Source organism: Apium graveolens, chromosome 3 (assembly GCF_009905375.1).
Source record: "Apium graveolens cultivar Ventura chromosome 3, ASM990537v1, whole genome shotgun sequence".
NCBI lineage: Eukaryota > Viridiplantae > Streptophyta > Magnoliopsida > Apiales > Apiaceae > Apium > Apium graveolens.
This window is the reverse complement of record NC_133649.1, coordinates 178,210,488-178,225,617: the sequence shown is the minus strand read 5'-3', so window position 1 is coordinate 178,225,617 and position 15,130 is coordinate 178,210,488.

The following is a 15,130-nucleotide window of genomic DNA, read 5'->3' as shown; positions in this document are numbered from 1 at the left end:
AAAGACAACTCTGAATATGTGGGAAATTTTGACTTAAAAGTTTTTGAAGAAATTTTTGTGGGATATTCATTGGAGGGAACTGCCTACAAGGTCTATGTGATAGATCAAAAGAAGATTATAGAAAGCACAGATGTGACTTTTGATGATGACAAGTGTTCAGACTTGGAATGCTTGATGAGAATGAAGGTGAAGCCCTTGCATTTGAAAACCTCAACATTGATAGTGATTCTGATGGAGAAGAGGAAGTTGATGCACAACAGATAATAAATGAAGAGACTACTGAACAGGAAAATTATGGGAATGGAAGCTCATCTCAAACACCTGAATTTGACAGCACAAACTCAGGGGGAAGAAAGAGAAGAAGGATCTAGCAGTCATACCAATAATGAAGAAAATAATGAAGGCACGAGTCAACAAACTCATACAAGGAAGTGGGGTAGAAGTCACTCTAGAGAAGCAATTATTGGTGATCTTAATGCCGGTGTGAGGACTAGAAGTGCAACTGCTAATGAGTGCCTACATGCATGCTTTCTGTCTCAAATAGAACCCAAGAAAACTGAAAAAGCTCTAATGGATCCTGATTGGATATCTGCAATACAAGAGGAGCTTAATCAGTTTGAAAGGAACAAAGTTTGGGAGTTAGTTCCTGCATCAAAGAATAGAAGCATTATTGGAACTAAATGGGTGTTCAGGAATAAGATAGATGAAAATGGTATAGTTACCAGAAACAAGGCAAGGTTGGTTACAAAAGGCTATTCACAAGAAGAAGGAATTGATTATGATGAAACTTTTGCTCCAGTTACAAAACTTGAAGGAATAAATATTTTTCTAGCATTTGATGCACATTCAAATTTTAAAGTGTATCAAATGGATGTCAAAAGTGCCTTCCTAAATAGTGAGTTAGAAGAAGAAGTTTATGTGCAACAGCCACATGGCTTTGAAGATACAGAATTTCCAAATTTTGTGTTCAAATTACTCAAGGCTCTATATGGACTAAAGCAGACACCCAGAGCTTGGTATGATATATTGTCAGAATTCCTACTGAAACATGGTTTTACTAGAGGTACTATAGACAAGACTCTCTTCTACAAGAAACATGCTAAAGATATGATCCTAATTCAGATCTATGTGGATGATATCAACTTTGGTTCTACAAATGAAAAGCTTTGCCAAAGATTTTCTAAGCTTATGCAGAGTGAATTTGAAATGAGTATGATGGGGGAATTAAGCTACTTTCTTGGACCACAAGTCAGTCAAAGAAGTGATGGAATCTTCATAAGCCAAACTAAGTATGTCAAGGACGTATTGAAAAAGTTTGGTATGGTTGATTGTTCACCTGATACTACACCTATGTCTACAGCAACAAAGTTGGATGAAGATTAAAAAGGCAAGAGTGTAGATATATCAAGCTATAGAGGAATGATTAAATCATTGCTTTACTTAACTGCAAGTAGACCAGACATCATGTTTGCAACATGTCTATATGCAAAATTTTAAGCCAATCCAAAAGAATCACATTTGATGGCTGTAAAGAGGATTTTCAGATATTTGAAGGGGACTCCAAACTTGGGATTGTGGTATCCTAAGGGAACTTGTTTTGAAGTTGTTGGCTAAACAGATGCATATTTTGCTGGATGCAGGGTTGACAGAAAGAGCACTAGTGGAAGCTGTCAATTTCTTGTTCAAAGACTTGTATCCTGGTATAGCAAGAAACAACAGTCTGTATCAACTTCTACAGCAGAGGTTGAATACATAGCTGCAGGAAGTTGCTGTGCTCAAGTGCTTTGGATCAGAAATCAGCTAATGGATTATGGCCTAGTGTTACACAAAATTCCTATCATGTGTGATAATACTAGTGTTATATCTATAGTGGCTAATCCAGTTAATCATTCTAGAACAAAGCACATTGATGTAAGGTACCATTTTATTAGAGAAAATGTTATAAATGGTACCATTGAGCTCATTTTTGTTCCAACAGAAAAATAATTAGCTGATATTTTTACTAAACCTTTGGGTGAAGCAACTTTCACTAGACTTGTAGGTGAAATTGGAATGCTTAATTCTTCATCCTAAGGCAAGAACTCAGCTAATGTTTTGCAACAGATTAATTTATAATAAATCAACTTTTGTTTGATTTAATTGGAAATTAACTGAAATATGAATTATAAATATTTCAGAAATCTCTACATATTTATTTTTCAAAACAAAAAATTTAGCTTAGAATTTTTCAAATTCTAAGTAAACTGCTCAGTTGTTAATTTACATCCTTAATATGTAAAATCAACACAAGGCAGAATTAAGTTGTTCAAAAGTATATAGAAAACTGAGTTCTCAATAAGTCTAACTGACTTATCGACAAGTCATTTTAAGACTTCTCGAGTGAGTTCTCGACAAGTCAATTCACTGACTTCTCGAGTGACTTCTCGATAAGCTTTATTATGACTTATCGATAAGTCCTTGTAGAGTTATCTAGTAGTGTTAACTCACAGAGTTCTCTACAAGTATAATTTTTTAGACTTCTCAATAACTCGGCTGAAATAATTTAACATAATAAATTATTTTGGTAAAATACTTTTGGCAAATTTATTCTACTTTTATTTTGAATTTATTCAAATAAAAGTTAGAATTAATTCAGTCTATTTTTGGGCAAACTGTGTATTTATTTGACATCTTGATAAGTCAATTTTTAGTTCTCTATAAGAGTAATTTAAAATGACTTCTCGATATGTTTTTCATTTCTTAAAATGACTTCTCGATAGATTAATTCCAAATGTCTATTTTTGAGTTCTCGATAAGTCATTTGTTTTTACTATAAATACCCAGACATCTCGATACATATACATACTTACAACTTTCGAGATCTCAATTGACCTAGCCTTTCGAGCAAAAACCGATTTCTCTCTCAATTTCACTCCTTTCTGAAAAACATTTCTTACCCATTCACTCTCATCAATCAACAATGGCCCTCAATGTTGCAAGAGCCTCTATTCCAAAGAAAGGAACAAACTACCTGGCTTTTACTGATGCTAACCAAGCCCCTGATAGTTTCAAGGTATTTGTGAAATTTTTGTCTGAATCTTACCTTGCAGGAGCTTTAACTGCTAACCCAGTGTTGTACCTAGATGTGTTGCATGAGTTTTGGACAACAGCTGTGGTAAGGACTATTATGAATGACAATTATGTGTCTCTGGTGGTAACTTGCTCAGTTGGAAGCCAACATATTAAGTTTAATGAGCAAGATGTGAATAGAGCTTTGAGACTGCCAACTGCAAATCTGGTGGAGATGCCAACTCCTGATGAGCTGACTGAGTTTCTGGACTTCATCAATTATGGTGGAAGAATCAACTTGTCAAGTTTGCACAGGACCAATTTAAGGAAGGAGTGTTCCTTTGTCTTTGATTCTGTGGTGAGGGCTTCACATGCAGGAAGAAAGGGTATGACAACATTTCAAGTGTGGTGCAGAAGTTGGTGTACTTAATAGCCCATAATAGACACTTGAATGCTGGTCTATTGATCCTGGACGAACTTGCAACCAGGATAACAATGCCCCTGTCAGCTAGAGGTAAGGAAATTTTCTTTCCTAGATTTATTATGTCCACTTTAAATCATAAAATAGCAGACATACATTTGTTAAATGGTATAGATAGCACAAAAATAGGCAATTATAAGCAAGTGTCCAAAATAATATTTGGTTCACTTACTACAAAGAATAAGGTAAATGTAAGTCTGAAAATCACTCCATTCATGTTGGAGAGGTTTAGGACTTACCCTTACCCAATGCCTGACATGAGATAAAATGTACAATCTAGCACAGCAATGATTCCTAAACTTGTGGAACTACAAACACAAGAACACCCACAGGGATCTTCCCAAGCTGAAACCATTTCTTCAAAACCCTTAGTAGCTAGGAAACCAACCACCTCATCTTCTCAAAAGGATGAGGTGAGTAAAAGAAAGAGAAAGAAGGCAACCTTAAAAGTTATAATTGAGAGTAGTGAGCATCAAACTGAAGCTGAGTCACCCTTGGTCAAGAGATCAAAGAAGAATAAAAAATCTGAGATGACCACTCAAGCCACCTCTGCATCCTCCCAACAGGATGCAGTTGTAAAAATGGGGACTAAACTGACTCTAGATACATCCTCTCAACAGGGTGTGTCTATTGAAAAGAGCATTCACCCCAATGCACCTTGTACAGAGTCTGCACAGCCTGCACCTTAAGTAATTCAAGTGTATGGTAGGAGGAATAAGGATGACACATACAGTGAGGGCACATCTTTTGAAGCTCCCTCATCCATTCAGGGGGAGCTGCAACACTCACATCTGAGCAACAATTTCTCATATCATAAATTTCTTCTCTACCAACATCACTTGAATTCATTTCTCAAGTGCAAGCTAAATCAAGTGACTTGGTTCAAGAAACCTTGCTCACCACCCAGACACTTCAATTAGATGGTGAGAGCCTACTAGCTGGGGTAGACCTTGATGACACCATCAAAACCATGGGAGATTCATCAGTTTTTACTGAAGACCCCATGGAGATACTAAATGCACCTTTATGTGCAAATCAATCTTCACAGACTGTAAGGTTTGAGGGTAGTACTCCTGAGAGGGAGCTATCTAAATCCTCACCAATTCAATTGGAGGTTCCTCATGTAGGAACAATTCCCCTCAAAACCCTAGCAGAAATTGCCTTGGCAGTTGATGGTAGGAGTATAATTGTCAATGATCCTGCTATGGGGGAGGAAAGTTTATCACATTCAAGTGACAGTGTTTTGCAAGAAGCACAAGGGTTTGGGACTGGTGCACATGACAGTAACCCAGTCAAATCCCCTCTAATTCAATTGGAGGTTCCCACTTTAGGTGAGGAACAACAACTTGTCAAAACCACAGAGCAATCTGTGAGTAAAACTGTGACTTCAGTCACAGGTGGTTCTGATTCACATCCCTCAACCTCTCAATCACACATCATCTCTCAATGGCTCTAAGACACTGAAAATCAACCATCTACTATTGAAGATCTTAGAGTTGATCAACTTGGAGGCCTAGCTCAAATCTCACAGCAGCTACTCACATCCAATATGTCCAATCAAGACTACCAAGCTATCATGCTCTCCTACCAAGATGATGTGGAAGATAATCAAGCAAATATTGTTGATGAAGCTGGTCAGGATGCTAACTGTGATGCTTGGTTGGACAAAGAGTTCACAATTGAGATGGATGCTGTGTTGGCAAAATTCAGGAGGAGTACATTACAATCTTGGGAAGCAATGTCAGATCCCTCACTCCACCAGAGATATATGATACCATCAATGAGGTCTACAAGGCTCAAATCAAGGGTTTCCACAACTTCGGAAAAGCTCTACAAATAATATTGAATGGATATCAAGATAAAGTAATGAAAATGTTCGGAGAAAAGATGGACCAAATCATCCATTCAAAAACTGAGATCAAAAACCAGTTTAAGATCTTCTCAGAAAAAATATCTAGATGATAACTCCTGGTGGCAGGGATGTTCCTTCGACGCCGTCCTGGATCCTTCGTCACTGTGGGGGTGTTCCTACAAAATAACACCGGAAGGGGGGTTGGAGTCCCGCGGCGCCTCCGGCGTGAGAGTAAGAACTAGCTTTTTGGGAAGATGAAGATGAATATGAATGTAAGGTGGTTGTGTGTGTATATGAGTGTGAAAGAATGAGTAACCCCAAAACCTCACCTTCTTGGGCTATTTATAGCCCAAGGGTAGGGTTTTGGGGTTGGTACCTTTAGATTATAGCCATTGGTTCTGGGAGCGGAGGACACCTGGCTGGAGTGGATGCTTTACACGTGTCAGCGCGGGACTGGTTTAGGAATGTTCTGAGGATCCTCTGACACGTGCCCTGATTATTCCCATGATTGATGTGTGACAGTTGCCCCCATCACGTGCCTGGGCCAATATCTCAGGTGTCGGAATCTACCAAGGTTAGGCTTGCGGGACTGAGCTGGTTAGGAGTGGTAGTGTGCGGGACTACTCCTTCCAGGAGCTGCGTGGAGTTAGGAGCCTAGGAGTAGCCCTCTCAGGAGCTATATGGAGTTAGGAGCCTAGGAGTAGTCCTTCTAGGAGCTGTATACAGTTGAAAGCCTAGGAGTAGTCCTCCTAGGAGCTATATGTACTATCATGTGCCCCCCACTCCCTTATGCAGATTTTCTGGATGGGGGAGTGAATTTGGGTTAGTTTATAATACATGAGCTTTTGATTGTTTTATTAGGAGAATTTGAGCTTTTCTTGCCCCCAGTCCGGATTGCGCTGAGTTCGGCGAATCAGGACTAAGGTGTTTGCCATTGGAAGGAGTTGAGCTTTTCTTGCCCCCAGTCCGGATTGCGATGAATTCGGCGAATGAGGACTAAGGTGGTTGTCTTTAGCAGGAGTTGAGCTTTTCTTGCCCCCAGTCCGGATTGCGATGAGTTCGGCTAATCAGGACTAAGGTGGTTGTTTTTAGCAGGAGTTGAGCTTTTCTTGGCCCCCGGTCCGGATTGCGCCGAGTTCGGCGAATAAGAACTAAGGTGGTTGTCTTTGAAAGGAGTTGAGCTTTTCTTGCCCCTAGTCCGGATTGCGCTGAGTTCGGTGAATCAGGACTAAGGTGGTTGTCTTTAGCAGGACTTGAGCTTTTCTTGCCTCCCAGTTTGGATTGCGATGAGTTCGGCTAATCAGGACTAAGGTGGTTGTCTTTGGAAGGAGTTGAGTTTTTCTTGCCCCCCAGTCCGGATTGCGATGAGTCCGGCTAATCAGGACTAAGGTGGTTGTCTTTGAAAGGAGTTGAGCTTTTCTTGCCCCCCAGTCCGGATTGCGTTGAGTTCGGCAAATCAGGACTAAGGTGGTTGTCTTTATCAGGAGTTGAGCTTTTCTTGCCCCCAGTCCGAATTGCGCTGAGTTCGGCGAATCAGGACTAAGGTGTTTGCCTTTGGAAGGACTTGAGCTTTTCTTGCCCCCCAGTCCGGATTGCGATGAGTTCGGCTATTCAGGATTAAGGTGGTTGTCTTTGGAAGGAGTTGAGCTTTTCTTGTCCCCCAGTCCGGATTGCGATGAGTTCGGCTAATCGGGACTAAGGTGGTTGTCTTTAGCAGGAGTTGAGCTTTTTTTGCTCCCCAGTCCGGATTGCGGCGAGCGAAGGAGTCCGAACTCGGAAGTCTAAACGGTTTAAGGGAATTTCCCCCCAATTATTTGAATTATTACAGCTGTTGGATATGTGGAGAGACGTGCCGTAATTATGATTGGCATTAAACACCGCGTGAGATGAGTGGTTGTGATTGTGCCACGTGGCGTGGCTGTTCGATTTTTCACTGCCTCTATAAAAGGAGGCCCTGCCTTCTTATTTTTATTTTTTACCTTTCTCTGATTTTCTCCTCTTTTTCTCTCTTTTCTCTGGAGCTTTTCCGGTGTTCGTCGCAGAACTTCAAAGTTCATGGCTGTTGTTTGAGTTTTCTCAATCTCTCCGTAATCTCTAATTTGTAAGCTTTCTTCTTTGTTTTCCTGTTTTTCTCCTTTGTATTTGGCTCGATATTGTTTGGTTTGGATTGCTTTTGTTTATGTCTCTGTGGGTTGTTTATTTTGTTTTGTTTTTGGTTGAATGTTCTTGTGTATATCTGTATGTATATAGTTTTTTGGCATATTTTGGTGTTTTGATTTTGTTTAATCGTGTTTCTGGGATTAGGGTTTTTTGTTTGGATTCGGACTTGTTTAACTAGTCCGGACTAGAGATTTTGCTTTTTGGAATTTGTAATTTGTTGTTTCTGTGTTATTTAGGCCTTTGGGTTCGGGGTAATAGGCTAGGTTTGAGTCCGGAGTGGTTGTTTGGTTTTGGGTTTCTGTTCTTGTCTTTTGGGCTTGGGTTTCCGGACTGTTTGCTTTTGACTTGTAATAAAATTGAACATAGGGTAGTCCGGACCATGTAGCTTTCAAGATAAATAAACTGTAGGGTTTTTAGACTAACCTTTATCACTTGTTTTAGGTTTATGGTCCGGACTAAGGCGCATGCCAAAGTTTACATAACTTGCTATCCGGGGCCATCTGGTTCGGATCTTGAGTCTTCTTTTGATTCTGAACGATCTGGGATAGGGAAGAAGGCTTCCACTTCAGACTCTGAAGCCATAACGAAGCTTTCAGTTGCTAAGATTTCTTCCAGAAAGGTACCTTGCAGTCCGGAGGGTCTGTGGGTGGAGAATATGGGGTACTTTGTTAGTAAGAGTGAGGAGATAGAAGATAGCTTTTATTATAGGAGTATTAGGTCAGGGTATGCTAGGCAGCCTAATGCCGGTCCGGGGCCTTACAATAGGGAAGCTTTCGATAGGAAGTTTAAGGATAGCATAGTGTCAAAGGAGCACTATGAGCTCAAGGATGAGTACGCTGCTTTAGATCATGCGGCTCAGGATTCTGCAGTCTGGACCGCTTTTCAACTAGACCCCCGGATTGAGTGGAGATGGCCGACTCCAGATGAGCGGGTTCATCATTGGCCGGCTGATGGGTTTGGTCCAGTATGGCTGGAGCATCTCCGGTCTGGATGGAATCCATATTGGCATTTGTTCCTGAAGCATCTGTGCAAGTATGTGTACAAGCTCTCTCCGATGCAGATAACACCTAATGGTATAAAGTGGATGACCTGGTTTATTGCTACTTGCAATCAGTTCAAGGTGCAGCCCACGTTCAAGCTATGGCATCATATCTTTCACCTGGTCCGGTCCGGTCAGTTTCCTCTCTATGAATTTCGGTTCCGGGCTCCGGAGTGCGGGTATGGTGGCTCCTACAGGCCTGTAATCCAGCAATCTTCTTTGAAGTACTGGAATGGAGAGTTGATCATGCTCCGGGGTTTAGACTTATACTATATTCCCCATATTGCTTCGGATGGAGACCGGACTCGCTTCCGTAGGGATGTACTCCGGGGTGAAGCTATCCGGTTGATGTTTGCGTTTTGTGAGTGTCTGGGTTTCCAAATGACCCGGGACACTTTCATGAATCATAGAACTATGCATAGACTAGGCTGTAAGTAGTTTTCCTTTTTGTCCGGACTTCTTATATGTTTCTTATCTGTCTTCATCTGCCTTGCTTCTTTATTGGTTTTGACTTGTGTTTTTGCTTTGTTCCTTTGCAGGTTTCCCGCACTACAATCCGGATATGTCATCTTCGGCATACAGTGATGCATTGAAAGGTCTTGGCAAAGCCTTCAAGTTGCCAAAGAAAACTGCTGGTGCTGGGTCTGGATCCAATGCCTCTGTGGAGGAAGGATCCCAGAGTAATGTGGCTCTGAGGCCAGAACCCGAAGTTGACGTGAACCAGTCTACTCCGGAGCACAATGTTGAGCTGGATATCGGGAATGAGTTTGATAATCTTGAGGATTTTGGCCCTATTGGTGAAATTCCGGATATTGAGACTGGACGGAAGAGGAGGAGGCTCCGGACTCTTGGGACAAAACCTCCCCGGGCAGAAAACTTTGAAGCTAGCTCTGGGTCCGGGGCTGGTAAAGGAAAAACTGTCGACGAAGGGAGTCCGTATGCACGTGGTCCGGGGCTGGAGGAAAAAGTTGCTCGGTTCATGGCTGAGATTCCTACTCAAGCCGACTGGAGGAGGATGAATCAGTCCGGATTTGATGCAACGATAAAGGAGTGTTCCCGGCTCTGGGGTCAGGTATTTCTTCTTCTTGTTCTCGTTTCTTGTGTTGTTTTGCCTTAGAATATTTTTCTAAGTTTCTCTATTTTTTGCAGCTTGGTGGGTATATGGCCGGATCAGCCTCTCTGGCCTACAATGATCTCAAAAATTCCCGGACTGCCATTGCTGATAAGGACTCTGAGATTGGCCGGCTCCGGGACCAGATCATTGTTAAAGACACTTCTCTCTCCGGACTAAACTAGCAGCTTGATGATGTCAGGACCCGGGCTGAGCATGCTGAAAAAGAAGCTTCAGATCTGAAATCCAAACTGGCTGAGCTCCGGAGGCAGATGTCTGATGTGCGTCCGGAGGCCGAGGTTATTGAGGAGTTCAAAAGGTCTGAGGAGTATGATAAAGCTCTTGCTAATGCTGGTGCTCCGGAGATAGCTCATTGCTGGTTGGTTGTTGAACGACATATCAAGACCAATCCGGAGGCCGATTGGGACAGCTTCGTCACAGAGTTTATTAAGGCCAAGGAAGATATTGAGCTCGGATTAGGGGAGCCGGAGCCGTTCGACGGGCCCTGCCCCAGCTTCCTGCCTCCTAGTGCTCCGGAGTCCTGATTTATCTTTGATTTGTAACTTTGCTACTGATTTAAGACTTTTGATAAATTTGATTTTTGTAATATTCATACTTTGCTCCGGGCTCATTTGAGTCTGGTAACTCTTTAATGTTTGCTTTTCTTGCTGTTATTATTTTGTTTTGCTTTTGTAGTATGTTTTTTGCCTTAAAATATTTTTTCAAGTAAAAATTGTTGTACTAGTCCTGGTTAAATGCTTATCCGGACTAGTAGTTAGGTTTTTTACTTTTGGCAAGTTTATTCTAAGGAAATATAGTTGTGCTAGTCCTGACTAGTATTTTGTCCGGACCAGTGTTTAGCTTTTTTACTTAGAAAATTTATTCCAAATAAAATGGTTGTACTAGTCTAGACTATCAGCTTTGTCCGGATTAGTTGTGGCTTTTAGCTAGAAAGTAAATTCTAAGTAAAAATGGTTGCTCTAGTCCTGACTAATTGCTTTGTCCGGACTAGTGGTGGCTTTTAGTTAGAAAATAAATTCTAAGTAAAAATGGTTGCTCTAGTCCTGACTAATTGCTTTGTCCGGACTAGTGGTGGCTTTTAGTTAGAAAATTAATTCTAAGTAAAAATGGTTGCTCTAGTCCTGACTAACAGCTTTGTCCGGACTAGTTGTGGCCTTTAGTAAGAAAATTAATTCTAAGTAAAAATGGTTGCTCTAGTCCTGACTAATTGCTTTGTCCGGACTAGTGGTGGCTTTTAGTTAGAAAATTAATTCTAAGTAAAAATGGTTGCTCTAGTCCTGACTAACAGCTTTGTCCGGACTAGTGGTTAGTTTTGAAAAGTATGTAAAGGGGAAAAGCTTTTCATTAATCATGCATACAAAATAGAAGGAGAAACAAATTGGTTGCTTGCCATATTGACTACAAGATTTTTTGTTGCTTTGTTTGTTCTCCTACTGGTAGAATTTTCTTAGCCTTAGTCCATGCCAAGTGTTTGGGATTTCTGAGCCATCCATTTTCAGGAGCTTGTAGGTTCCTGACCTGAGGACTTCTTTGATCTTGTATGGTCCTTCCCATTTGGGCATTAGCTTTCCAGTGTTTGTTGGATCTGATGCTTCAGTGTCTCGAAGAACTAAGTCTCCAACTTGGAAGTTTTTGACTCTTGACTTCTTACTGAAGGGCTCTCTTGTTTTCTCCTTGTATTTTTCCATCATTTCTACAGCTTGGTCCCGGACCTCATCAATTAGCTCCATGTTTGTTCTGAGTCCTTCTTCATTTGCTTCTTCTTCGAAGTTTATTGCTCTGTGGGAAGGGGAGCCCACTTCAATAGGAAGCATTGCTTCTGTTCCATAAGCTAGTTTCAATGGAGTTTCTCCGGTGCTTGTCCTTGGGCTTGTCCTGTAGGACCAAAGTACACTTGGTAGTTCTTCTGGCCATTTACTTTTGCTTTCTTTGAGTCTTTTCTCGATACCTCGGAGCAGGATTCTGTTAGTTACTTCTACTTGGCCATTCCCTTGGGGATATGCCACTGATGATTTTTTGTGCTTGATCCCACGCTCCTGGAGGTAGGACTCGAACTCTGATCCAATGAATTGGGGCCCATTGTCTGATACTAGGACTCGTGGTATTCCGAACCTCATCAAAATGTTGTCCATAAACTTTATGCAGTCTTGTTGATTGATTGTCCTCATTGATTTTGCTTCAACCCATTTTGTCATGTAATCAGTGGAGACTAGCAGGTACCTGAGGTCTCCTTTGGCCCGGGGGAAGGCTCCCATGATGTCAGTACCCCAAACAGCGAAGGGGATAGGTGAAAGGACTGAGGATGGTAGGACGGGGCTGATTCGGGACACATTGCTGAAAAGCTGGCATTCTTTGCACTTCTTGACAAATTCTATTGCATCCTGATAAATGGTTGGCCAGTAGTAGCCTTGTCTTATAATCTTATGAGTTAGGGCCTTTGCAGACATGTGGTCTCCGCATATCCCTTCATGCACTTCTGCCAAACAGTACTTTGCTTCTTCTGGGCCAATATATTTCAGGATAGGAGATGAGAAGGTCCTGCGGTAGAGTATTCCTTCTTCGAGGAAGAACTTGGCTGCTTTTGCTTTCAGTCTTTGAGCTTTTCCTTTATCTTCTGGGAGTTCTCCATTCTCCAAGTATTTGATGAAGGGAATCATCCAGTTGTGGTTACTTTCGATCTCCAGCACCTCTCCGGATTCAATGGATGGTTTGATGAGTTCTTCAAAATAAACTGAGCCGTCTAGATCTGATGAGTTCCGGACTAATTTGGATAGGGTATCTGCTTCTTCATTTTCTTCTCGACATATCTAAATGACTTGATGGCTTGGTATTGAAGCTAAGTAGCTTTGAACCAAGGCTTGATATTTTGCTAGAGTAGGGTCATTTGCTATGTATTCTCCATTTGTTTGCTTGACCACTATCTGGGAGTCGCTGTAAATTTTTAAGTCCTGGATCTTTAGAGTCCTGGAGAGCTTTAGTCCTGCGATCAATGCCTCATATTCTGCTTGATTGTTTGTTACGGGGAAGCCGAAAGATATAGCTGTATGTATCTTGAATCCTTCTGGACTTCTGAGTATGAGTCCGGCTCCCGACCTCTCGCTTGTCGAAGAACCATCTACCTTTAAGGTCCAGGCTCCCGGACTTGTTTCCTTTTTTGGCTCCTGATCCATGTCCATTGGTTCCGGTTCTTCTTCTGGGAAGTTGCATTCGATTATGAAATCTGCAAGTGCTTGAGCTTTGATGGCAGTCCTGGGAATGAAGCTTAAATTGAACTAGCTCAACTCCACAGCCCAATTGACAAGTCTTCCCGAGACATCTGGCTTGTGAATTATTTTCCTTAGTGGTTGATTTTTCACTACTCTGATTTCTCTCCCTTGGAAGTAGTGCCTGAGTTTTCTTGAAGTTGTGACTAAGGCAAAAGCAAACTTCTCCAATCTTGGATATCTTGTTTCTGCATCTTTAAGGACTTGGCTTACATAGTAGACTGGTTGCTGTATTCCATTCTCCTCCCTGATTAGGGCAGCTCCTACGGCTTGTGCTCCTGCTGACAAGTATAAGTAGAGAGGCTCTCCTGGTTGAGCCTTAGTTAGGATTGGTGGCTGAGAGAGGTAGGACTTGATTTCCTCGAATGCTTTTTGGCACTCCGGATTCCAGTTCACCTCTTTCTTGTTTTTTGCTCCTTTGAGTAAATCAAAGAATGGTAGGCACCTCTCTGCTAGCTTTGACACAAATCTCCTGAGTGTTGCTAGGGATCCTGCTAGCTTCTACACATCTTTTTAGGTCCTGGGAGCTTTCATCTCCTGGATAGCTTTTATTTTCTCCGGATTGGCTTCTATGCCTCTGTTGCTGATCATGAATCCTAAGAACTTGCCTGCTCCTACCCCGAAGGTGCATTTCTTCGGGTTCAGCTTGAGTTGGTTCTTCCTCAGGTTGTCAAAGCATTACTTCAGATCTTTCACATGCCCTGGTATAGTTGTTGATTTGGAAATCATGTCATCGACATAGCACTCCAAGTTCTTCCCAATCTGGGACTTGAATATCTTGTTCATTGCTCTTTGGTAAGTGGATCCTCCGCTGGTAATCCCGAAGGGTAGCATCACATAAGCGTAGACTGCTCTGTGAGTTATGAATGCTGTCTTGGAGATGTCCTTTGGGTTCATCTTTATCTGGTTGTATCCAGAGAAGGCGTCCATGAAACTTAGCATGATGTGTCCGGAGGTGGCATCTATCAGTTGATCAATGTTTGGGAGAAGATACGGGTCCTTCGGGCATGCATCATTCAGATCAGTGTAGTCCACACACATTCTCCATTTGCCGTTGGACTTCTTCACTATGACCACATTAGCTAGCCACTCCGGATATTTGATTTCTTTGATGATTCCTGCTTTGAGTAGCTTTTCCACTTCTTCGTCAATGGCTTTTTGCCTCTCCGGGGTAAAGTTTCTTCTCTTCTGTTTGACTGGTTTTCTGTTGGGGTTGACATCCAAGCTGTGCATTGCTATGGACTCATGTAGTCCTGGCATGTCCCTTGGACTCCAGGCAAAAACATCTTTGTACTCCCGGAGCAAAGACACTAATCTCTCCTTGAAGGACTCCTCGAGTGTTGACCCAACTTTCACTTTTTTGCTAGAATTGCTTTTATCTACCTGGACTTCTTTTGTTTCAACTGCAGCTTCAATTTTTGCTTGCTCTTTGTTTGAAACCATTTGATGAATTCGGGCTTCAGAGTTCTTTTTTAGATAGAAGTTTGCTTGTTCAGATTCTTTGGTTGCTTGCATGGTAGGACTAGCTTGGTCTGGGACTTGATTTGTCTTGTCCACTACCATGACTTGATAGTTTGCCAGTCCTTCTGGACTTGTTTTGTTTGCTTTTTCCCTTGTCCGGGGTCGGTGCTTCTTCATGTTTTATTGCTTGCGAAGGACAGTAGCCTTCATTTTGTTATCTTGATGGGTTTCTGCCAAAACTAACCCCTGGTTGTAGCATGTTTCAGCAACTCTATAATCTCCTTTTATCTCTCCGACTCCTGTCGGGGTTGGGAACTTGATCTTGAGATGGGAGATTGAAGTTATTGCTTGCATCATTGTTAGAGCTGATCTGCCAATGATCCCGTTGTATGAAGAAGGAGCGTTGATAATATAAAACTTGATGACATGAGTCACTTGGTTAGGAGCAGATCCAAAAATGACTGGCAGATATAAAGTTCCTTGGATCGGGACTAAGTTGTGGCTGAAGCCATAGAGTGGGTCCTCCCGGCACTCATTTGAGCGGACGCTCCCTAACTGCATTCTATCCGCTGTGTGCTTGAAGAGAATATTTACTGAGGAACCATTGTCTATGAGCATTCTTCTTACTTCATTATCAAAGATGTCCAGAGTGAGAACTAAAGCTGCATTGTGATGAGGGTTGACTCATTCGTAG